Genomic DNA, 27697 nt, shown 5'->3' with positions numbered 1-27697 from the left:
TGTGCTTCAAGACTGTAATAGTAAATTATATATCTATATCTATCCATCCACAACCCCTTTTTCACATGGGTCAGGGTGTCACTTCAACAGTGACAATCTTCTAGAGCCAAGGTTTACACCGCCAGCTGGCTAGTACTGCCGCAGTAGTTCTTCAAAACCATGCACAGTGATACCTGTGGCCAAGTTAGACTATGCAATCCACCTACTGCATGTCTTTGGAATGTGGGAGGAAACAAGAGGACCCAGAGAAAACCAACAGCAACACAGGGAGGACTCAGAAATCACTGCAGCTGAGAAGTGAACCAGAGAACCTCTTGCTGTGACATGACAACACTGTCCACTCCACTACTCCATCACTACTGGGCTGCCCTATGACAACACTATCCACTGCACCACTGTGTTGCCATATATCTATATCTATCTATATACATATATGGTTTACTACTGAATGTGCGAATGCACTTCGTTCGAATGGTGACCTCATCGAAGTGTTTGCACCAACCAAAACTGCGAAAACTGTTCGTTAGCGAACCGAAACCGCGAAAACTTCGACGATCGACATTACCGGCCGTGCAACACCTCCACACCCATGCTACCATGGGTCGGATAGGGGCGAGGTTTTGCCGTTCGCACATCTGGGAGTCGGTGTAGTGGCGATCGCAGTTCCGTTAGGTGCAAGGCAGTCGCACATGTCGGGATCGACATTTCAATAGTAAACCTATATATATATATATATATATATATATATATATATATATATATAGCTCCTGTTAGATGTCCTTTTTTCCATGGATGTAAATATCTTATTAGTTACTGAGTAAATGACTGAGTGTCATATTAGGTCCTGTTTGGAGATATATTGTTATTAGTTGGCTGCAAATTAGCTTTTCTAGCAGATTTGCTAAGGGCAAAACATTTGCTATAGGTGTACAGAACTGTTGCCTGAAATATGTCTTACACATGCACATTTCTCATAGTGGAGTGTGTTGCCCATGGCAAAGGTGAGACTATAAACAGATTTGAGTGGTATATTGATGCATGAATTTGCCATGCTGACCAACATAATGTGAAAACTCAGAGGCGATCTCTGCCTAACATACAAAGCTATGTCAAACCCAGAGCTGTTGGACATGCTCCACTTAAAGAAATCCCAATCCCTCTGAGCTACACGCTCTAGGGACCTAAACCTTGTCACCACAATAAACAGAACATGCCGGAGGGATAGATTCCTGTCCCAGAGACTTCCCATATTCTGAAATAAACTACCTATCTATATCAAACAAAGCTCCTCATTAGCACTCTTCAAGAAAAATCTTGATGATTGGATGGGAAATAGGAAATTCACCCCGGGGATCACCTCTGTGGCTCTGCTTGACAGTGGCACAGGAAAATAATTTTCTTGGGTGGCAAAAGCCAGAGTACCTTTTTGGCTGGGCTTGTATAGGCCCCAGGGCTGATAGCCTAGTACCTACCTGTGAACCTACGAACCTATGATACCAGGTGTTTTCCTTCCTTATCTAGGCTGTTTCCTAGGTGCAAGACAAGCCAATCAGTTTTTTCCTTTTGAGAGGCTTTCAGACATCCTTTCCATGATTCCAGCCCTTCTATTACAAACATCAGTGCCAACCAGACTTTAACTTAGAGCTGTGAAGATTATAAATGTCTGTTTCCCTGTTGCTTCCTACATGAGACATGACAGTTTCCTAATGGACATAGAAAGTGAAATGGCAGCCAAGCCTTGCAGCTGGCACATTCAGTAGTGGCTGGATCCAAACAACTTCCAAAAAGACAAAGTATTCATAGAACCACTTCCTAACATGACTTCTACAATGAGTGCTTCTAATATGGGCTATGAAGGTATTTCAAATTGAAAATAGTGCAGGGAATTTGGTACCAGATAAGACTAAAGTTTTGTGTCGTTGTAGTCTCAGTCCAGGTTCTGCAAGAATGGATACCACATAATATTGTGGATATATGCTATGTCAACAAAAAGAGAGTTGTTCTCTAACTTTTTTGAAGCAAGGGAACAAGGGTACAGCAATGGGCTTTCTAGACTCAAAGTCAGTCTCATGTTAAATTTAACTTGGAGATTTGACTTAACTAATTTGTGGCAGTGGTTTATTGTGTGTTTTGGTTGTTTGTGTTTTAAAATTTCTGATTAAGCTGTCCGTTTCATTTACACCTCAGTTATATGAAGTTGCGTTAAAGAAAAAAAGTGTCCAACTGTGTTTTTTTATATATGTGATAGATGTCTATGAAGTGAGTTTTTCTTTTTGTTATTCTACATTCCAAATGAGAGGTTGTGATATGACTTGCTTTCATAATCCAAATGCATTTTTTCTAACCATGTTCCTTGTGATGTGGTAACTGTACAATATACCTGTCTGAGCACACCTACTGTAGTATAAAGTGTTTGCCCCTCCCCATGGTGGATAGCCTGCTTTTGTATCCCCAGAATCTATGCTGATAGTTTAAGAAAGCACATGCAGAAAAAAATGACTTTGGTATTTTTATACCAAGTTAGCTTACCATCAGATGAGATGAAAAATATGGTGCTCAAGGGTTTTAGTAGGTTATCTTACATGTAGGAGAGCAATCCTATGTGCAGAGAAGCTGATATCAATATAAAACTGACATTCTTTTTAAAAGAAAACCTTTAACGGTTAAGCCAGCAGGGGCAGTGATACGTGATGGCACTGTTATCCTTTTTGTTTATCTACATATCTCTGAAATGCCAGGAGGTACAAATTTGAATGTTTTTCAGTATCTAGCAGAAACAGAACAGGGAAGAACATTAATTAGAACTGCAAAAAGGTCTGTAACAGACAACTACTTACATGTGAACAGATGACCAAATAATTAAACTCTCTGTTTGCCAATGCCGTTGGTAAAATATGGAACTCCCTTCCTCCTCGACTCACCAATGACACCTCCCAAAACAAATTCAAGAAAAGTCTATTCTACCATTTTAAAACCCAGTGGCTCTGCCAATGCTCTAACCCAGACTAACCCCTCACTCCCTCAATCTCTATATCAATAATGGAGTACCTAAAGTATAAAAAGCTATGCTCATTCTCCGAGACTATCATTAAGGAGTTTTCTAAATGTAATTGCATATACTCGTATGTCTTTGTTTCCTCTTTTGTATTAATTATCAAAAGAAATGATATGTAGTCTGTCTAATATGAATGTAACTTACTGTCAATGTGGAGCTTTTCTCCCCGGGCCTCCGCTGAAAATGGACATGCATCCAGTCAGACTATCCCGGTCAACAAATGTAAAATAAATAAAATAAAATTAGTGTGGCTTCCCCATTAGGCAGAATTAGTAGATAAAGTAAGGGAACGGGCTATACTGATATGTTTGTTGTGAGACAGTTAACTGGATATGATAACACCAGGCACATTCAGTGAATATGAGTCCCCAAATCTGTAAATTTCTAAATAAAACTGAGGTTGGGAGGATACAAAACTCCATGGTTTCTAAATGTAGCAAATGTAGCAAACACCAGTTTAATTGGATCCAAGGCTATTTGTTAGAGAAAAAATGATGCACCTTTTCTGCAACAATCTTAAAATTAAATAGATGTTTGTCTTTAGCAAAAATGCCCTTTTGCCCCTTTGGCTACTTGAAGTGATGAACTTTTGTTTTATTGTCTTAATTTGGCTAAACCTATCCAGATCATGAGTCAACAGGATGAACTATCCTAAAATGATCTGGTTAGGTTTAGATAAATCTAGATAATAATTACTTACTTGAAGGAACTGATTTGTCTTTGTGCTTGCCTCAGTCCTACTATTAGACATATTAACAGATAGACCTATTAACAGATCATAGCTAGAGTTTTCTTGTATATCTGAGCATATGTTAAAACATATTGGCAGCACTGCATCTGTGGATTTACTGCAGAGCTCTGACTCCATGAACATATAGGACTTAAGCTACTACTGGCATTAGAACTGCTCAGCACAGAAAACTTTAACTCCAATTCTCTCCAGAAAGCACTGCATATCTAGAATGCTCAAGGTATTTCATGCCGTGAAAGAACTTTGTTTAAGTTTGTTAGCCCTAGGCTAGTATTTTATATTTTACAGGTAAACATTTTGGGTGTGTGGAAATAAATAAAGGTATGATAAGGAGATGTATCCCTAAATACTTAAAAAAACTGCTGAAACAGAATAGGAAACAGGGAGAAAAAAATGGGAGAATGAACAAGGAAAATATATAACACAACAGTTTATGAAATAATGCAGGTCCATTGTGCATGTGTGTGGTGCACTAGGGAGATCTCAAGGCAATGAGATGCTTGGGTCACAGACTGAAGAGAGTAAGTAGAGATAAATGAGTACCCTGCATATACAATGTCTATGGGCTGAAACAGTGGAAATTTGAAAAACTAAGGCAATATGGTTTCACCAGTCTTTATGTACATCCTGGGATGTCCTACATGATATCACAGGGGCTGAAATAAGGAGCATACAGGTGCCTAGTAGAAACAAAATAAATTATAACTTTCTTATGATTCCAGTGAGTAATGCTAAGCTGTGGGAAACAGTTAAAGATATTGTAAATCCTAAAGGTTCAGGTCTAGAAGGAATCATCTTGAAATTTTATAAAAAAGAAGAATCCCAAATAAGATAATGGTATAGCTTAAGGAAATGTATATCAGAATATCTATGGTGATGCATTAAATCTGCAAGTGTTTGGCCCTGGGTTACTTAGTTTTCTGAAAGGTCATTTGCTATACGAGGAAAGAAACAAACAAGGAACCGAAAAACTGACAGGGTAACCTGCTTTGGAGGGGTTGGCTTAATGGTCAAAGTCTTTACCTCACAAATATATGGTACAGGGTTTGATTCTGACCTCTGATTATTGGCTAGGTTTATAATAGTCTGTAGACTGATAACCTAGTATTTATCTATGAACCTATAAAGGGTTGTGATGCCTAGAAGCTTGCCATGTATCTATATCATGGGATTTCCCAGTAATAGAGGACCACTAGAATGGAGTTTTAATGGATCTAGAATGGATTTCTGGCAGAGAATTCATTAGTGACCTATTCATGGTGATGATGCAGTTTTGTGTAATGGCCCACAGTCAAGTCATGAAATTGTTTTATTACTGATATGAGCTCAAAACCCACGGTGGTGGTGCTGCGTTAGCATTGTCGCCTCACAACAAGACGCTGTCCTGTTCGATTCTCAGCTAGAGCGACTTCTGTGTGGAGACATGCATGAATGGGCGTACCTTCGTTGAAGGTTGTGCGTCATGCCTGGCAAGCTGGTATGTAAAAATCAAATGCTAATCATTAGCGGACCGGGGTTCCGCTGTGGTGACCCCTAACCGGGAAAAGCCGAAAGACACAAACTGATATGAGCTCAAAATATTATATGCAACAGACAGTTATAGATAAGCCTCCAGAGGATGCAAAATGCATGTCTCACATACATTATAGTGGCATAACTGGGTGAGAAGAATTTCACGATGAGAGGAATAGGTCTCTGGGCTAACCATCAGCAAAGACATTTATAGATGACATTCCTTAGAATATGGACTATGAAGGATGCATGAAACTCATTAGTTGTAAGCAATTTGAGATGAAGAATATAAGAGAGTTTGGAAGGTTGAATGAAATAAGCACAATGGAAACTCAGGACTCAAAACTAGACTGGCTTTGGTGGGAGAGGAAAATGAAGACAAACAACAAGAAATGTTCATTTGGTAGCCTTGGAGGAACACCTGAAGCTGGCAGTGTATAACCTTTTCCCAAAGGGTGGTGGTGGATGGGTTAAATAACTTGACACTGCCAATTAAGTGTCAATCACCTTCAAAAATTAATACAGCCTTAAAAATCCTAGGCCCATGAGTTGTGCATCATATAACAGGCATGGAGTAACACAGTTATTATTTAATAAAGCTGCTTGCAAAAGGAAGTTGTGTCCTTTGTTTTTGTCTACAGATAATGCATTATTAAGTTAAAAACTCTATGGCAGTAAACTGGAGTGTACTCATTTACCAGTATGCCTTAATATACATATATTTGCTTATCTGCATATGTCAAAAGTGTCAGTGAATATCATTTATGGACAGTGAAATGAGGTATCTATTTGTACTTCTGAAGGTAGTGAAGTGATAATCTAGACATACATTTACCATAGGCAACTAAAGATTAATGCATATTTTATAAATTGCATCTCTCTCTCTATGTCTATATAGCTGTATGTATGTATGAATGCATGTAAGTAAAAGGGTGTATATAATGCATCTATATCTATATGAATCGCCATATGTACATAGATAATTAGATGGGTGTATATCTAATCATCTTATAAATAGCTACACACCAACACATGCACACGCACACACACACACACACACACACACATATATATATATATATATATGGAACCAAACATATTTTTCTAATCCAGAAAACAATACAACCTTATATTGGATAGTCTCTGTATGAAACTCTGGTCATTACAGTTGAATGCCTATTTCATATCCAGGTTGATCATTCTGAACCACATATCCCCACTTTACAATGTTTATTGAAGAAGAATCATATCATCTGTTACCCATCCATCAATAAAGCTAATATGATTATTTTAGAATAAACTTGCCTATACAGAATTTGTGATGGACGCTATCCACCAAGATATTATGACCAGTCACTACTGAGCCTAGGAGTAAGGGCAGTAAAAGAGCAGGACCCTGATCTGGAGTCACCACTTAATCGGCAGGTAATTTAATTCTTACATATTTTATAAAAGTCTGTGAGGAAAGCCAGCAATCTACCAGGTTTTTCTTAGTTTGTGATTTAACTTATTCACACCTACCAGCACTCACCTAATGAAGTGTCAAATTCCTATGTGTTGGAATGGCGGACAGCAGTTACTTAGAGCTCTAAGTCGCAGTTAAACTTGAATGTAGAAAAATATTTTGTAGTAAGTAAGTACAGTTTAACTTACTTATTCAATTTAAATAATCTTCTTACATTTAAGCTGCTTAATCACACCACTGAGTACTGTCATTTCACTACTGCAGAAGAGCTACTTTGTAAAACAGTGCCCTGTACTGTCTGCCTTTCAAGTGCTAAAGGCTTCATTGAGCCAAGGTAGTCACACAATTAGCACTGTAGGAAAAGAGTAGAACACAACATGACTGGCGCTACAGGTATGAATGAAGGCAGTATTTTTAACATCCTGCAGCCCACATCTGACTTATCTCATTCTGCCTACAAATTTTTGCATCTCATATAACAGGTGAACTAGTAAATAGTTTACTTCCTCTGTTAATGTCTGCCACCTTTCAGTATATTTTATTCTAATCTATGGTTCCTTCAGATAATATACAGCCCTTTAACTACATACTGGTGAGATCACAAAAGAGCCTATAGAGTTTAGTTTGTGTTATTTTACTCCTCAATACCACAACCAACTTGGGTGCTATTATTTTTGCCATTTTTATTAGATGCTGATATCAATAGAGAAGGAGAGAGAAAGAGAGTACTAAACTGTCCCTAAATCTATTGTATAGGTAAGTGGTGTGAAATATGGGCTGGAGTAGTGTATCACTTTTCCCCTTATTCCTTTCTCCTGATGTTGACCAAGAAACAAGTTAGATGGGCTATTGAGATCTAGAACTATCACTCTGCACCCATTCATGTAATTTCCAATATGCAAATTAAATTATACTGCACCTACTCTATTGCACATCACCTAAACAAGAGCCCTGCATGCTCTACTTTATGCCACCCAAAGGTTAGTTCAAATTGTCCCACCACATATCACCTAAGATGAGTTCTACTTGTTCTAATTTACATGTCACCAAAAGAAGAGTCCTAATTGTTCCACTGCACATATCACACAAAGGAGAGTTCTACGTGTTCCACTGCACCTGTCACACAAAGGAGAGTTCTACTTGTTCCACTGCACATATTACACAAAACAGAGTTCTACTTGTTCTACCACATGTAACCTTGCTCTACTGCACGTCACACGAAGAAGAGTCCTTCTTGTTCTACTGCACATCACTGAAAGCAGAGTCCTACAAGATCCAGTACACGTCACCCAAAGAAAAATCTTACTTGTTCTACTGCATGTCACCCAATGAAGAATCCTGCTTGTTCCACCACAATTGTCACTCAAAGAAAAGTCCTACTTGACCCACAGCACATCATCCGAAGGAAACTCCTATTTGTTCCACTGCACATCACCCAAAGGAAACTCCTATCTGTTATACTACACATGTCTCCTAAAGGACAGTCCGACTTGACCCACTGCATATCACCCAAAGGAAACTTCTATTTGTTCCACAGCACATCACCAAATAGAAACTCCTATTTCTTATACTACACGTCTCCTAAAGGAAAGTCTGACTTGTTCCACTGCACATCACCCAAAGGAAAGTCCTACTTGTTCCACTACATATCACCCAAATGAGTGTCATACTGGTTTTACTGCACATCACCCACATGACAGTCCTATTTGGTTGACTACATATCACCCAAAGGAGTATCAGAGTAGTTCTACTGCACATTTATGACAGGACAAAACTGGTGTTCATCAAGGATATCTTTAGTTTAATGAACAACATTTACTTTCTTTTCACTTGCATGTCTGTTGAAAATCAGAACAAAAATAACCTAGGAAGTACATTTTACTTTATTTATTTGATAGATTATATTTTAGATACTAGAAACTACTTAATGTCATTATTCTGCAAGCAAAGAATAATTGATTTGAGCCTGAATCTGTGTGCTTTCACCTTAGCAACCAGCCACATGATTCCATTCTATTCTGGAGTGTCATGCCATTAGAACAGTGCTTTGTGAAGTATCTAGGGATTACATTATCAAATGATATTAATAAAACATTAATAATTAATTATACCAATATTTTAAATAAAATATCTAATGAATCGATGGAATTTTTTTTACAGTGGAAGATAGGTTTTTCTTAATTAAAATGATTATATTTCCAAAAATATTATATCTTATACAAACTATTTCTCTTCCTGTTTCTAAAGATTGTATACATTAGTTCAATAAACTAATGTTAAACTTTATATGGTATCCAAATAAACCTAGAGTAGCATTATATCATCATTTAAATGATTGGACAGCTGGTAGAATTAGCCTCCCGGATATAGAAATGTATGCTTTATCTTCCATTAAGACAATAACATTATGGTTAAATTCTTCTTATTCTGCTAGGTGGAAACAAATACAGGAACAGATTTGGTTAAAATCAACTCTTCCATTGCCAGTTCAATTTAGTAAAGTATTATCCAATAATTGTGGTTGAAAAGGGGATATATTTTGGAGAATAAAAATAAACATATATGTTCTAAATATACAGCCAATGCATTAACTATATTTAAAAATTATCTGAATAAAATTCCAGAATTTGGAGTGTGGTCATTTCTATTATACCCTACAGCTTATACACAGAACAACATTAACACATTTGATGTTTCTAAAATGATTATACTTAAGGAAAAAATAATATATTGGCATCAACTAATGGATTCTGGAAAAGTTCTTTCTATGAATTACATTATGAGTAAATATGACATAAATGATAAAATGTGATTAGATATACAAACTTTAAGGCAGTATATCTTCAGTAAACCGCAGTTAATGCATAATACTATTAAGGATTCTGTCCCTAAATTTATAGAATTTATGATTATTATAAGAAATCAAGCAGTAATAGGAAAAGGCTACCTATCTAAAATATATAATATAATAAAAATACAAATGGTATTATAAAGATAATTTGGGGATTATTATAGATAAATGCATAATCAAACTCCTACTGAAAATGATAAGTTAATGTTAATCTCTTCAAAGCAAATAATTATTTTGTTGTAGTTTAAGTTGTTTTCTTGGAAATGTATACATAGAAACTTTATTACTCCTCATAAAATGAAATTAATGAATGTTTAAATAAGATATTGAGTGTTGGAAATGTACATTAAAATTGAAAACAACTGGCAGCATATGTTTTATGACTGCAATTTGCATAAAGCATTTTGGGAAAAATTGACCTTTTACTGCAAACTGTTTTTAATGACAAAATTCAGTTAACTAAATCTTTGATTATTTAATCTTCCAATATCTAAATGTGCTCCCAGATCAAAATATTAACTTTTATGGACTTTATTAGGTATAGCACATAAAGTAATTACTATGCACTGGAAGAGTGAGTCTTGTCCTTTGTTTAAATAATTTAAAAGTATTGCTATGAATGTTTCTCAACTGGAACTGTGTACATTTATGATCAGAACTGATAGAATCACTTTGTATTATAACTCCTGGTTAAAAGTTATAGAGCTACTCGAGACAATTGATTGTAGCATAATATGAAACAGAAGTATACTTTGAATTACTAATAATTGTTTTAGTTCAGTAGACATCTTTGTAAATAGTTTTATTTTAATTTACTGCTATGAAGTTTTTCTATGTGAGTGGTTAATTTGTTCAAAAATGTATGTTTCTTTTTTTCCTGTTATAAATTGTTACACTTTTTTAAATTTTAATAAAAATATTTGGGAAAGAAAGAACAACACTTTGTCAAAAACTGCTCTTCAAATTTTGATTAGATCTTAAATTTTATTGTAAATATATGTTTGATAACAGCTGCAAATATTTTATTTATTTATTTTTTGGTCTTCATATTTTGTTCTCTCTCAAGTCATGTTCCTTCCTACTGCTGCCATATTAACAATTGGCTTCAAATATTCATGGTGATATACAGTTTTGAAAGCTTTAGAAGTCAGCTATCAAAATGACTTGGAGATTGTTCTGAAATAAAAAGTCTGGTCCACCCATCTTAATGTGACAGATGTACATGAACTGACCCCATACCACTATACCATTAACGCATAACTGCAGATATAGACCTATACAAGCAAACGACAATGTTGCGCTTTCTATAGGGCCTAAAAAGTGTTACTGCAGGTTCCCTCATGCAGTCACCCAAAATATATCAATGTCTAATCTCAGTTCTTTTTAATCTCTCCCTGACATTTATGAACTTCTCCATTTATCTGTACTCTTAATACTATATGCATATATAGATAGATATTTCAGCAATGAGTCACCTCCTCTCTTCCAGCTGTCACAATAAGGAGAATAATTCAGTGTACTACAATCTCAGACTTTGCAGCCCTGGCACTTTCACCAGGAACCCATTTTAATGTGTTCATTTGGACTTTTAAACTCTATGATAATGTCCTATCCCCTCTATTCCCTCATTATTTTGGTAAATCGAGGGTAAGTCTGCTCTGCTAACATCATCTTCCTTTGTTTCTATGACTATTAAACTATACACAGTACTACAAATGAAACATTAGTAATTTAACCTTTGACAACAGGATGATGTCAGAAATTCTGCAGAAAATCTTATTTTTATTTGCAGTTATGTTATAAGTTGTCATTTGCATTCCCATATTTTAAATTCCTATAACACATATGGACTCAGATATGACCAAAGGATCCAGTATAAACTCCTTTTATTTATTGCTATAAAACAATATATAAGCACTTTCACAGTTAGAATCGCTTCTTCAGATGTGACGAAACAAAAACAGATTCAGCTAAAAATACCAGTTTTAATTTACAAGTGACCAATCACAAAGTGCCCATATTTAAAGGCAACAAGCATCACAATAAACACAAAGCTATGTGAAAACACATATAAAGACTAATTAAAACACAAATATATACATAAAAATGCATATATAAAAACATTAAAAACTTTACATTATCTGAAAAGTGGTCTGGCCTTAAGCATAGGTTTGATAGCAACCTTGTCATTGAGACCATGACCAAAATCACTTCTCAGTCTAATAATACATTTAGCTTCTAACTGTTCAGTCACATTGCTTACATCCCCACCATGAATATTATCATATATTCTACAAATAGCCATAAACTTGAAATTGTGCTCATTAGTGGTCTGTTTTACGTGTTTAGATAAAGCACTGGACACATTACGGTTACTGATATGATATAGGCATTCCTTAACTCTGTCCCTTAAAGTCCTATCTGTTTTGCCAACATAACATTTGCAACATAATAAACAATATGCTAAATACACAATATGCATTCAGTCACAAGTGGCTCCTACATTAAAAAACATAATTTTTACACTGATCAGTATGTGACAATTTCCCTGTACTATCTATAAATCTACATACAGGGCAACTACCACAAGGTTTAGTATATATAGTTTAACCTACTAGACGCAGTATTGACCCCAGGATGACATAATTGTCTTTTCAGAGACCTCATATTTTTGAACAAAAATTTTGGTCGATCATCTATCAATTCTCTGATCTCACTATCAGTAGTTAGAACAGGCCAAAATTTCTTAATAGCATAAGTAAAGGAGTCAACATTGTTAAAATAATACATTGGCACTTTTAACTTTCTTTCTAAGATGACTTACACAACTGCATTATGTTCATCATATTGATCACTGCTGCACTAGTCCTAGCTATATGGATAGGTAATCTCAGCTTACTACGTTTGGGAGGTAGAACAGGAATGGTCCTAGCAAAGCCTGGTCTATTCCTAGAGAAGGAATCAAGCTTATAGTGGTTTGTAAAAGAATGCACAGATGACTAAGCTGCTGCTTCTAGAATATTTCTAGAATCTAGCCCTTTCCAAAAAAACATAGACAAAGCCAAGACCCTGGTAGAATGGGCCTTGACCCTGCCTGGAATAGTTTTGTTGTGGTGAGTATAACAAGCAGTAATAGCTTTAGACAACCATTTGGAAATAAATGTCTGTAGCCTGTTGTTTTTCATTTATTTTTGTTTCTTAGTTGTGTTTGTTAACCATTTGGAAATAGTCTGTTTTGTCACAGCTTGTCCCTTCTTTGTACCTTCAGAAGAAATGAAAAATTGATCTGAAGATCTGAAAGATTTATTTCTGTCAAGACAGTAGCCGAGTTGTCTGTGGACATCCAATGTATGGAGTATCTTTTCTCCCTCATTTTTAGGTTCAGGAACGAAGATGGAGAGATGGATAGTGTGCCTTAACATAAACTCAGATACAACTTTAGGCATAAAAGAAGGATTAGTTCTCAAAGAAATCCTGTCACTGTGGAAAATGAGACTAGGTTGACTCATCATATGAGCTTGGAACTCAGATATTCTTCTTAAAGAGCAATCAGTAAAACTGTTTTCCATGTTAAGAACCTAAAGTTAGCCAGATTAGCTGGTTCAAATGTAGCAAGTGTTAACTTCTTTAATACAAAATTAAGATCCCAAGGAGGAGACACTATTTTTTCTTATCTTACAAAAAAACTTTCAAAAAAATTTTTACATGCGAATGCATTAAAAGAGCAGGCTCTATGGGCAGACATGCTGAAATGGCTGATAAATGAACCTTGATCGGGGAGTAAGAAAGGCCATAGTATAGTAATTCACACAAATACTGTAAAAACAGAGAACAGTTAGCCCTAAATGGATGATGGTTATGTTGGTGGCACCAACTAGAAAACTTTTTCCATTTGGTAATGTATGACTTTCTAGTAGCAGGCTTCCTTGCTTCCATAATTACCTACTGCACATCCTTAATAAACAGGTGCCTAAAAGGAATTAAGAACCTATCATCTAGACAGTCAGTTGAAGTTGACTGGGGCTGGGTTGTATCAAACATCACTGATTTTGTGTGAGTAGATCCATTCTGTGAGGAAGCTTGTGGTAATTGCCCCTGGACATTTTCAAATGAAGGCAGAACCACTGTTGCCTGGGCCAGAATGGAATCATCACAATTATCTTGGGGAAATCATTCTGAATCTTCAGATGTACCAATATCAGTGGAAAGGATGGAAAAGCATACAGGTACAGTCCTGTCCAAGAAAAGAAAGGGCATCTGTATTCCAGACCTTCTTTCATGGAGTACTGGAGCAGAATCTTACCAGCTGATTGTTCATAGAGGTAATTTCAAGGAACTCCCCACAGATGGATCAAATCTTGGAAGACCTCCTGATCTAGTTTCCAATTATGAGGGTCTGCCCTGGTCCTGCTCAGCTTGTCTGCAACACAGTTATGCTCTAATGGAATGCAGGATGACTGTACGGTCAGATTGTGCCATGAAGCTGTATCCCAAGCTAACTTGGCTAGTTTGCAAAGAGGTTATGACATGGTTCCCCCCTTGTTTGTTGAGATACCACATGAATATGGTATTGTCTGTAACAAGTTGAAGAGGTCCAGGGGACCAAAGATAATTCACAGGGTTGAGTGCCTTGATCAGGTTAAACATTTATTTTATATTTCTGTGCTTGCATCTGTCCTTGGTGTTCCACACACTTTGCACTTTTATCCATTCTGAAACTGCTTCCAGACCAAAGTCAGTAGTTTATGTGGTGACTAACTGCTCTGGAGCAAGGATGGAGAAGGGGAGACCTAGATTTAGGGTTCTTTGCTTTCTCCAGCATGTGATCTCTTTTCTGACAAACACCAGCACTGGTATTTGAAAAGACAAAGGATGCTGGTGCTGTGGAGTCTTGCCAGGGGTATCATGAGAACTGTAGATGCAATGAAACACAATATTTTGAAGTGTTCCCTCTCAGTGACAGAAGTGTGAGTAGAAAACCTTAGAAATTGATCTAAATATTGAAAAAATGATCTAAATATTGATCTATTTTTTTTCCTGTGGAAGAAAAGCTATTTAAAATGAGATGTCTAGTTGACAGCCCCAGAATACAATCCTGTGTGAAGGAGTCAAAAAAGATTTTTGAATGTTCTCTTGGAATCCCAGCTTGTGTAACAGATCTCTACCCAAGTGAAAGATTCCTGACACTTTGAAAAAGACACTGCAGAGGTAAGCAAGTTGTCTAAATATGGAAACATGTGGATACACTGTATCCTACAACGATCTGTAACTGGAACTAGACACGTTGTGAACACTCTTGGCACAGTGGATAGTCCAAAGGGTAAGTCAGAAAACTGATAATGTAATCTGGACACATGGACCCTTTAGAAACACCTGAAGTCTGGATGAATAGGGACATGCTATGATAAGCATTTTTGAAATCCAGTGTTACCATGAAACTTGAAAGAGGAAGAAGAGGCAACAGGTTGTTAAGTGACATCATTTTGAACTTGGAAGTGTCACACACAGGTTTAGGAAAGAAAGATCCAGAGCTGTTCCCCAACATTTTCTTTCTTTCTTTCTTTCTTTGTCAGTAACACATCCTTGAATAAAATTCTTTTCCAATCTGAGAGAGAGAAACTTGTTCTATCATTCCCTTGGACAGCATATGATGGACAGGTAGAAATAAAAAGTCTAGTCTGGTGGATGAGGAATTACCCCCTGAAAAGGAGGCATTTCCTCCCACTGCCATTTGTAACCTTGATTAATGATCTTTGGAATCCATTTTTATGAAACTGTTGCCAAAGGGAAGAGTGGAGATTCAGACTTTCTGGATGGAAAAGGGACTGCCAGGGTGGGAAAAGAGGAACAAGCTCCATTAAGTAGTCATTCTGACTTGTTGGACTCTCCTTGGTTGGGGGGGGGGTCTTGTATTCTCTTTGGAACCCCTTGCCATTTCTTCTTAAACATCTATTTACTTGCATTTTGTTGAGATTGTTTATATTTTTTGTCAAATTTAATGAAGGGTTAGAGAATCCCTTAGGAAATTTGGAAAAGGAGGGATGAAAAATCTTAGAGTTTTCCTGTATCAACTTACCCCTTTAATTGCACTTTTTGATCACCTTTGCAGCACAGGACCCAAGAACTAAATCTCTATCCAATAGAGAATTTAAAATCTCATTTTCACATCTTCTGGGTGATTCTGAGAATGCAGCCAGGCAAACTCCCTCAAAATAGTACCAGTGGCCATAGCCATGGAAGAAATATCAACAGAGTCATACACACAATCTAAACAGTGTGCTGTGACTTGTAAAACCAAATAAATTAAATGTTTAAAAGCAGACAAAACATTCCTCATATGTTCACAATTAGTCAGAATGAACTTTAGCATATGAGCCTGACAATTCAAAATGCTGAAAATCAAAGTTGCAGGTGTACCTTTTCCCATACCTATCAATAATCTACCCATCCTTATTAGAACGACTAGGATTGGAATTAACTAAATGTTTGAAATATTAACTAAAGCTATAGCTGCTGGGTCAGGTTTGGGATGAATGTATAAAAACTTAAAAGAATGAGAAACTTTATACATCCTGTTAGCCTTTTTATGGGCAGTAGGCTCACTATCAAGACAATTACAGGCAGTGACACATACATCCCCCAAAACTGGTGAAGGCTCTATAAATTCCTTCTGTAACAACTCATATTATTTTCTGAGGGACTGTGAAACCTCAGTGTACTCCCACTGAAAACACTGGCACATTGTGGAAATAGTCTCAGAGAAAGACAACCCCCACAGGCAGAATCAGAAACTGAGCACTCCTCTGAGTCTGAATCAGAACACACTGTATCTGTCCCTTCATCTTCCTGTCCAGATTCAGAATCTTGAACCTCTTCAGGAAAAGAGGTATCAGTCTTTCTTTTACCATAAACCACCTTATAAGAAGGATCAATAGCCTGAATTAAACCCTGAGACACACCTAGTAAACTACTGAGGAAGAGAAGATACATGTTTAGTTTTCTATTTCTTCACAGGAAAAAAAATGGTTTTCAATTGATTTCAACAAGTTTTAAGCTGATAGGAAAAAAGTGTGCTCCACTTTAAAAGTACAGTTAAGTATCATGACAGTCCATTAAATCACTAACTCCTAAACAGGAAAGTACAATAATACTTTTTTTAATGTGAAAGATTTTCCCCAAAGAAAACTTATTGTCTCAGAAAAGAACAACATTAGGTTTGCCCCCATCTGGTATTTTTCTGGACTATCCAGAAATCAGAATGATTCTATGGTAGTCCAGAAAGTACTGTACAAACTTCAGTATTCTGCGTAGAAGTGTGGACAAAATGCCAGAGTTTGTTAAAAAGCAACCTCTGCCTTTTTTTTCACAAAAAAGTATTACTAAAGGAATGCAGTAGAGTCAGAGATACTCCCCAACAAAGAAAAAACAGTAATGCTATGTATATTAGACATGTGAAAATGGGCTAAAAGGGATGTTTCACCATAGTGACATATGCGTTTATGTCATAAAATGGGTGTGGTTGTGGGTGGGGATGGGTTGGACCTGGGCGGAGTCATGGGCAGAGGAGGGAGCGTGGCTATGGTCCAGTTTTCAGCATTGCAAGAGGTAGAAATCCTAGTGTAAACATTTGTGTAGTAACAAAGACATGATTTAAAGTTGCTGAGAGTAACCCAGGAATGCAAAGTTGTAATGCCTTTCATACCTTTAGACCAGCAACTGCACAGGAGGGAACTAAAGGTGGAGGGAGGAATGTCAGTCTATATTACGACCAATCTCACATCCAAACTAGTTAAAGTGTATGACCCACTGGAACTCATACATGTACAAGTCACCATAAACAGGGTGTCATACCATATCCTTTCAACATATAGGTCTCCTCCATGTTCCAGGAAACCCATACTATCTATCTCAATGTACTAGAGACCCTCACTGTTCAATTCAGTACGATATTCATGGGGAATCTCTACTACTCCTCTATAGATTGGGAATCCTACACCACTTCTAATGCACAAGCCCAGTGATTCCTAAACTTTGTTAATACCAACATCCTTGAACAGTTGGTCCATTATCCTACCAGGGGTACAAACATCCTTGACCTTGTACTCAATAACATGGGGGACCAATGTTCCTCACCCAATATAATATCTTAGCTTGTCAGAACTGACCATAAGGCAGTATTACTTGAAATAAAAATTAAATCTGGAGATATAGCAAAACCAACAACTTTTAGGAACTATTCCAAGGTTACCCTCTCTCTACTAAGCAAAACCTTGGCTAAATTCCAAGCACCTCCCAAACCCAGTAAATACCAGAGAATACACTGAGCTATTTACAAAATCTCTGTACAGCCATATTGATAGCTGTATAGAGTGAGCTGTGCTTACTCATATTAAGAATAAGATAAACTCAAAAGACAAGTCATTCTGGTAGAATCGCAATATCAATCGGTTATACAACAAAAGAAAAAAATCTTGGCCAAGCGTACGGGGAAAAAGCCATATATACTAAAAGCCCCCTGACTAATTTAAACAGGCAGATAAGAGGGTTAATTAATACATTAAAGACTAAATTTGAAGAAAAAATACCTTCTTAGGCAAAGGACAACCACAAAGCTTTCTGCAGCTATGTCCAGAACCTTAGAGGAAATACACAATAATGCACAGAACGTATTGTAAATGGCATCACTCACACACTGACCTAGGGGCCATTGTCATCCTATTGGATGACAGATTCAGCTCAAATTTCTCCCCACCCCTCTCAATAGTCCAAAGGAAATACCACATAACACAATCCCCCCAACCACTACTAGGGAACAGGCCATCAATGCACTTATCCAAGGCCAAAAACACTGCATCAGTGGGGCCTGATAACATCCTGGGATGTTATTAAATAGCTTGAAACATGACCTCTCTGGTTCACTTGAATCACTTTTCAGCTGGAGCCTTCTGTCAGGTTTTGTGCCCAAGGAATGGAAGATGGCTACAGTCATTCCCCTGCACAAAGGAGGTCCAACCACTGATCTGGATAACTACAGGCCCATAAGTCTTAACAACCTCATATGTAAGACCATGGAAAGAATCATCATGGACATGATAAATAAGGACATAGGTAACCTGCAAATTCTGGACCATCACAATTTCGCTTTGTTAAAGGAAGGTCATGCCTTTTAAATCAGGTGGACTTTTTTGAGAAGGTCACCAAAGCAATGGATGAAGGTAAGACTGTGCACACAGATTGTCTTGACCTGGCCAAGGCTTTTGATACAATACCCCACTCAGACATAGAAAAGCTTACTAATGTAGGTATAAATCCTTTTGTCATCTGCTGGATAGCCAACTGGCTCACTGATAGGACCTAGGAGTTCAAAATAGGTAAGGCCACCTCCACCAAGAGGCCAGTCACTAGCAGAGTCGCCCAGGGATCAGTACTGGGACTGCTCTTTTTTGCCATCTATTTCTCTGAAATTAAAGCAAATGCTGAAGATTTATGGCTGATTAAGTTTGCAGATGATTGCTAGCTGGGGGTTAGCATTGACACTGCAGACACTAGCATTCTTCAAGAAGGTCTATCTCTGATTAACAAATGGTACCAAAGTCATGGTCTTAAACTCACTGCTAAGAAATTCATAATTGTACCTTTTGGAAAGTCATCCATCCCAGCTAATTACCATGTTGATAATGCACACCTAAGAGTCAACCCAGTGGTCAAGATTCTGGGTATGCACATAGACAGTAGCTTTATCTTCCACTACCATGTGGTTATAATGGTGAGGAAATCCTTTTATGTTGAGCAACTTATAAGTAAGGGCATGCCATCTAGGTCCAAAGAGGTCATTATCCCACTGTATTCTGCCCTTATCAGACCAGTTATAGAGTACAATGCTTCCTTTGGTATGTACATGGCCTGGCATTTGCAGTAACCAGAATGACCTCAAATGTTCCTTACAAAAAGAATACACATCATAACAAAGCTGCCATATGCAGAGTGCCTTAAAGCCCTTTCCCTCTACTCAGTCTCCTATAGGTTGCTGAGGGGTAATCTATGCCTGGCTTACAAGGCATCGGCAAACCCCACACTTATGAATCTTCTGTATATTTGTAAGTCAAAGAGTACCATAAATACAAGGTCTAGGGACCTGAATTTTGTATGTTACTTAAACAGAACATGCTGGAGAGACAGATATGTATCTTAGAGACTTCCCCTCCTATGGAACAGGCTTAAAATCCATGTGAAGCTAAGTTTGTCTATTACTTAATTTATGCAAAACCTAAACAAGTGGATGGGGAATAACAAATTTACACCAGGCCTAGCACCTATGTCCGTCATGGACAGAGGTAGATTATAAATGCTTGGCCATCATTGTCCTTTTTGGATACAAAACATCATTATTCTTTAGGGACAACTTGGCTAGGCTTAGAAAGGCCCCTCCCCGAGTTGTTAGCCTAGTAACAGTCTATGAATCGATGACTCTATGAGTGCACATATTAACATCATACTTTAATGTACAGAAATGATGATTAACACTATTTGCTGAGCATCAAACAGGAAAATATAAAAATGCAATGAACTTAAAACAGTGGTAAATGTGAAATAAATAAATAAAACATGTCCCTGTCTATACTAACAATAGCGGTGGCTAAATACTACAATTTGATATAGTTTTGTTGCAGTCATAGATGAAAAATGAAAACGTTGGAAAAGGAAAGTGTTTCAGGTATTCTGTAGTGTACTGCAGGAAATTCAAAACATCTGATCACTAGACGTGAAAGAGAAGGGTTATGCGGACAAGGGAGATGGGAGAATAGGTGAGACAGAAAGATAACTGGAAAGATGTAAATTGAAGTAATTTAGGGGAAAACTGCCACTAATATAAGCTAGCAAAAGTGACCAAGAAGAGGGAGGGTCTAATAAAACAATAAAGAGGATAGAGGGTTCGGTGTGAAATAAGCTGCCAAGCAGAAAGGAATGTCGAGTAGTTTAAGTACTGAAAATTAGCAGCTGCCCTTATAGTGCAAGCACTTAGTAATAGAAGAATAGTGTTGATAATTTTTACTTGAATTCCACAATGTGTTGTTTCTTATATTAAATGTCAGTTTTTTTCCAGATATTACTTGTGCAACTGGCATCGAGATCATCACCATATTGGTTGGGATTTGTAGTCTGTTGCATTAATCACTTGAGAAATGTAGGTTTCTTGCTGGAGATTAAAAAATATGTAAAGATGAGGTAAAAACTTGTGAGGGTAGAAAAATCAAAAAGCAATATGTAGTCAAAGGGATTAGAGTTTGTATGAAAAGAATTCTTAGAGTAACTCCTTGTACAAGCCACAACGGTGATTCACAAAGGGACAAGCAGAATTGATTTTGCACTTCTGTTGTTCATTTGCTTCACTTTACATACACTGAAGGAAGAAAGCCTGGCAAAGAGGCCACTTTCATAAAAATTTTTTTGAAATCAGCAAGGGGACCAGAAGTGCTCTGGAAAAGCAGGGACAGTCAAGCAGCTGGTTGTACGTTTTTATCCTGCAGTCAAAATGAAGATCAAGAAAGAAGGAATAATAAGGGGAGGGAGGGTGAGAGTTAAGTGGAGTTAGCTGACTCTCTCAACAGAACATTGTGTTTTAGGATTACCTCATTTGTAGGATTTTTTCTCGGGCAGATAGCAAATGCTAGAGGTGTTATGGGAAAGAGACAGGTAATTGGGAACACGTTTTTATAAGAGTGTAATGAATTGGCAGATTTTAAAACTATACTACAGACTACCCAGTCAGAAATATTGGGGGAGCAAATTGCTGTAACTGAGGAAATGATTCTTTTTGAGCTGGGACACAGAATCTGAATTGTCTAAGACATAGCAAGGTCTTACTAAGTTTAATGCTATTGGCTGCCAAAAAAGCAATTACTAGAACTTGGAAATCAAATGCTAAAACAACTGTAGTTGAAGTAGTAAATATTGTTAAAGAGATCAGAAGAAATGGAAGTGGGATGTTTGGAGAAGTATAAGGAGCAAATTACATAGAAATAAATGGAAGTTGTGGGAACAATACATGCATAATAATGTTCAAAAAGAGAAATGAGGTTTAACAGAAGGCAGGAATTGCACAATATATGTAATGTTGAAGTGTATGTCAGTTCTAAAGAAAATAAACAAATATGCAATGTATAATAAATGGAAAAAAAAACATTATTATGATTTGTTTTCTTTTCTGTTAATGTGTGTGTGCCTGTGTCTCAAGTGATAATTTAATAAAGGTGTTTAAAACAGAAATAAAGACTAATGAAAAGCAATCTATAGATACTTGTTAATGGCACATTTTTCAAGAAGAATCCCACTAACAGTGTCTATGACACGGATCTAGGAATAGTTATTGAGAGACGATTTGCTTGGGCTAGCTTTTAACACAAGACGAGAGTTCTTGAATCATATTCTAGCTTGGGAACTCTCACTATACAGGACAGCTGTGGCATCCACAGACTGAATAACAGTAAGCTCAGTGCACTGCAGGATGAGGCTGATGTAAAGCCTAGAGAACAGAGGAACAAAGATTCTTATATGTGGTATACTTAGTATAACGAGTAGAATGCCACCTTTATTTTTTCAGATATGAAGTTAACTGTGTTGCCACCTCATGAGATTTATGTTGGATCCAAATTCATGTATGATTGCTGTAGGGCAGGACAGTTGCAGTTTATGATATAAAGTCCCTTTGAAAGATCAAGGAATAGGGCAGGTATGATTGTGCCATAATGTAGACTTATACACACATACATATTCAGTGATGCAGAGCTGAGCATTGTCCTTGCTGGGACTGGAGTGTATCTGTTTCTATGTAATCAGAAAGATGTAAGTGCACTGCCCATTCCATGACATTCACAAGGGAACTGAAAACAGCAATGAGGTTGTAGCTGTTGGTTGCTGTTGACATGCCTCTTCTATGCAAGGGGATCAGAAATATGGTCTTCCACATAAGAGCCTGAGTGGAATTATTAGTGAATGAAAAGAAAGCTTTATACATTTTGGAGGAATGAGGACAGGGCCATCAAGTCTGTCCCTTTAATTTGGGTCAGCAGTGTCCTGATATGGAAATGACCAGCTTATTTAAAACCAAATTTTGGTTGTCCAGATGGCAGAGGGTTATACATATCTTTACAGCTGGTAGATGTTAGGGCAGAATTAGGGAAGGTTTTTGCTTCTATGTGTTTAATAAATGATTTATGCTTTGACAGAAAATGTTAGGGTTCAAGTGGCTGCTTCTTTGTCAATAAAAACAGTTGTGGTTTTGTTGTTTCATGACCTTTTGTAACAGCATCTCAAAATTCCATGTAAAAGGGCAGGTGACATAGTCTTTCTATATTGTGCCAGGATTTTTTCATAGAGATGCCAATCTTTTTTACAGACTCTGTCATAAAAGCTTGAGGTGACATGCTTAATTCTGATACTCTGACTTTTAGATTACATAGAATATTTAAGAATAATATATTTAGAACAATTAAGTATATCATCAATATATGGGGGTTGTTTGAGGGCAGACCTGTGTATGGAGTGCATCTATATTACATAATCAAACTTTTAAAAGTTCGAACATGATATGGTCAACACCATATGATCGAACTTTTAAAAGTTAAAAAAATGTAATAAAAAGCAATAAACCAAAGACAAAACATACCTGAACAGTTTAAGCAGGGGGGCAAGCCACCCTGCACCCCCACGGCCCCTGGTCTTTAAATATACCAACTCTAAGATCACACTACAGTGCAGAAAAGGGAAATCATCCCATTCCACACTGTATGCAGATCTCCATTGAAACGTTCAAATTTTTAAAAGCTCGATCATTTGGTGTTGACCATATGACGTTCAAACTTTTAAAGAGTTCGACAACATGATATAGACCACATGGAGTGATGTGGTTTACTTGTATTGGATTTATTTATTTTTTTTCTGTAGCTTCCAGCTTTGATATAGCTATGTATGGGTGTTAATTCAGATGGTGACCTAATGGCAAATATTTTATGATGGTCAGTAATAAAGTAGTTAGGAGGCTAGTAGCTAACATCATTGGAGTTTTCAAGGTGTGAACCCAGTTAATTATACTTACTTTGCCTACTTTCTTTGCATTTGCACTACAGATGGGTAGAATAATTAAATGGAGAAACCCTTATAACTAAATGTGTTCAACATAGGACCAGACATATCAAAGTTGAACTCACCAGGTCAGAGTACTTCTGCAATGGTGTTTTCCATTATTCAGGCTAAAGTGTCTTTAAACTGACATTTGGGTTTCTTATGAGGAATGTAGATTCTAGTACACTTAAAAGGCTTGTGGTGGGGACTAGGGGAACTTTGGTGATGATCACCTCTCTTCTTTGATCATGGGGCATTGATTATCAAACAGATTGCAGTTTAGGTTGTCCTTAGAGTGACTGGAGATTCTACCACATCCTGTTTGGGCTCTCAGTAACATCTAAATATGTTGTAACTTGGAATAATAAGTTTGCAGCTTTTAATATAAGATTCCAGTAAAGTTTCAGAGATACACACAATGTTAAGGTGATAGCGAAGGACAAAGGCTTAAATCAGCTCATTCTTAGGTATGCATGCTGCAGGCACTAATATGTGTAAGTTTTAATCCCTCAAAGATAGACCATAAGGCATTAAGAGGAAAAAGGAAGCTGACATTTATTTATTTATTTTATATTTGTTGACCAGGTTTGTCCGAATGAGCTAAGTAGCCCTTTTGCAGTGGAGGTCTGGGGAGAAAAGCTCCACATTTTCTACAGATTATAATTTACAAAAATAAGTAAACAATCAAAAACTGGTTTACAGAAAATATTCAAAGCAACATATACATAAAAAACAAGGATTTACTACAGTAAATTAATCATTATGTCTGTCAGATTTAGAATCCTACATCATTCAGTAGGACTAACAATAGTTTTGTCACCAGACGTAAAATCTTACATTAGATAAGAATTATGTAATGTGCTTAGGAGAGAGAAGTTAATATGAGACAATGTCTAGAGAGTTAGAGAAAGTTACACAGGTTGGCAGCAGATAGAGGTGTGCATTTAGGGTTGGTAAGCTGTTTAAGGGGGGTGGGTACAGAGGCAGTTCCTTTGGCTTAACAGGTATTCTTTAGTGGCTAGCTATTAAATTTGGGTGCGGGTGGGGTGTGGGGAAACATTATGATACACTTGCGATCACATTTAGATGTATGCTCTCAGGCCTGATAAGTATCCAGAGAATGAATTTCATATAATTTCCATGATCTTTTATACTATTATGTGGGCATAAGCTGTGCCAGGTTGTATCATGTATTTAGAATGTCCAACAGATAATCCTTTCTCAAGAATATTTATATTTCTCTGGTCTGTTACTTTTTTTTAACTACCTATAACTTGATTACACATAAAATGCACCTATATTAAGGAATGAGACAACTGTCTGTCCAAATTCATAGTGATGTAATATATTACTCCAATAATGACAATGCAACACTAAGTAATATATAACTATGGCATGCATTCTGCTACGACTGGATAATTCTTGAAACTCTAGCAAATTTCAGTCAGTTGAATTTTAAAAGTAAACCATTTTAGTAATATAATGTTGTTTACTAAACAGTCTACTGTGTTTTCTCTTGAAGGATTATATATGTACACTATGAAACCATATGCTTTGGTCGCAGATGCAACTATTAACTAAAGCAGATAACATTTTTATTAATATATTAACCATGTAAACCCACTAGGCACAATTACCTTTTCAGAAGTGACCTGGTGGCTGTCTGATTGACTGACTGTTTGAAGTCAAAGCACAGGGCTACAGTATGAAACATAAAACATGCTAGCAGCTCAAAGCCTTAATACCACTGTTTTTAATTTGCTACTTTTTCTTCAGTTTTTCCTTTTTATATCTTTTCCCTTAATCATTTAATATCTTTTTGTAGGGATTCAAATTTTTAATATCTTGTGGGCACTCTTTTGGGTACAGTCTGCACAAATTAGAAGTTATTGCCTTAGAGGTACATGTAATTAATATCCCTGCTTTTTATTTTCTGACAACTAATAGAGATTCTGCTTATGCAGCCTAAAATAGCTGGCTTTTCAGCAGTAGTGTAGAGCTATTATTACATCTGTTTGAGACAAATGTACAATAAATATGAGGGTGTTGGGAATGAAGTGAAGACAGGGCAAAAAGAGAACCTGGACACAATGCACAGAACATGATGTCATATGCAAAAGCAAAATTAGATATGCTATAATGAAACTAGACTGACTTGCAGCCAGTCTCTATCTAGAGTCTAGAATGTGACAGATTATTGCATTTGGAAGTCACTTATTGGCTTGCTCTACAAATGAACAGAAAAATGAGCAACTGGAAAAATCTAGAGCTGTTACTAAACACCACTGCACTCACCCCATCAAAAGGCATGCTTTTGCCATCTTAAAATAACAAAATATAGCAACAGACTTGTGAGGGACAGGGGTATTGGCCTTGTTGCCACACTGACATATGTATCTGATAATCTGCTTCTGTATTTACAAGAAGTTCTGTGCAAGAGTGTAACAGACCAAAGGGTGTGCATGAGTAGAAGACCACCATCTGAGTTAGTTTTGCTCAGGACAGTGGATGGCTTCCTGTAACACCATAAGGAAGGTTATCACATAACCACAGTGACTTGAAAGACATATTGTTGATGTAAGAAATCTATGCACTGTGCATAAATATTTATTTTTTAACCTGAAATTAAAGTAAATAGGATCCTGTCTTATCCACATGTAGAGATTTTATTTGTTTTGTGCTCTGTTTTTTAAGAACTGCGGCTATGCTAGCCATTTTAGTTTCTCACTTCAAAGAATGTCTTCTGGATTTAGATTCTTATTAAATTTTAAACACAAGATAATTTGTCTTGTTTTTTCACAGAGATATGTGAATATCTGTATACAAACACACCATACTTACATCTTCATCATTTATATTATCAGGTGTACAGTAAATACTTGTGATGATGCTGAATTATAAATAATTATTACAAATAAAAAAAGAAAAAATCAAGAAAGGTAATGTTAGTATGTCTTGCAACAAACATTAGCCTGGTTAAAGTGTTGTGAATATATTAATATACAGCATGAAATGTTCACCATTCAAAAATTGTACTAATATTCTAAACATTCCCCATTTGGTTACAGATTTCAATGGGCTTTAGTTACTGTTGCACTACATGCAGTGAATCCAGGTTTTGCTATAAAAAAGCCACTGAAACAACTTCTTACCCCAATTCCAACCTTAGAGAATTAAATGGCTTCTGTAACCTCCTTTGCACAAAGCCTTAAAGGATCTGCTAGAATTCATGAAAAATTAGTTCTTTTTCTCATTTCAACCTGAATTTCAATGAATACCAGCAGTAAAACAAGTATTTTAACATACATAATTTGCATTCCTTCCCCTCACTCCAACATTCATTTCAATGATGTTTTTTATGAATGTGTTGCTACATTCTTATTTTTAAATTATCTTGAGAAATCTTACCATAGACTTAATTGAAGGTGCATCCAGGGTTTTTGGAATACTACACTTACTTCCAAACTGTCCTCCACCCCATCAGTATAAGTGCTGTTTTTTTCTATGGTATTTGTCTTAAAGACATAACTAAACTTTGAGAGCATATTCTAAATTTATAATTCTGAATTACGAATTCAGAATAAAATATTTTAAATGTTTAATTGGATAGTAATATAACATGCACAAATCACTGGAATGAGTTAACTTTGGCTTTATTTTGGTGCTTGAAACTATTAATATTTGTTGCTGCTGTGCAGTGTAAAAGGTTGCCTCATTTAAAACACTTGTGTACACAATTGCCTAAATTATATATTCCTGATTACACTCATAGCTCATAAAATGCTTAGGTGATTGAAGACTCCCAACACTCCCAACACAATACATTTCTCCTTAAGCTTTTTTTAGTCTACTTTATTACTATATTGAGTTTTTCTGGCATAACTAGCACAGAAACGTGTCTGGTTAATAATTTGTTCTCATGGCGCACACAGCAAAAGCGGA

The 27697-nt window shown here is 36.6% G+C and overlaps 1 protein-coding gene across 1 annotated transcript in view; it reads right to left on the bottom strand.

Annotated features, from left to right (window-relative positions):
• Window positions 1-27697, bottom strand: part of RAB39A (RAB39A, member RAS oncogene family) — a 185542-nt gene that overhangs the window by 156859 nt on the left and 986 nt on the right. The gene's annotated exons all lie outside the window — the stretch shown is intronic.

This window comes from Protopterus annectens, chromosome 5.part0 (genome assembly GCF_019279795.1).
Source record: "Protopterus annectens isolate FY-2018-M chromosome 5.part0, PAN1.0, whole genome shotgun sequence".
Lineage (NCBI taxonomy): Eukaryota > Metazoa > Chordata > Ceratodontiformes > Protopteridae > Protopterus > Protopterus annectens.
This window is presented reverse-complemented; position numbering and strand designations above follow the sequence as displayed.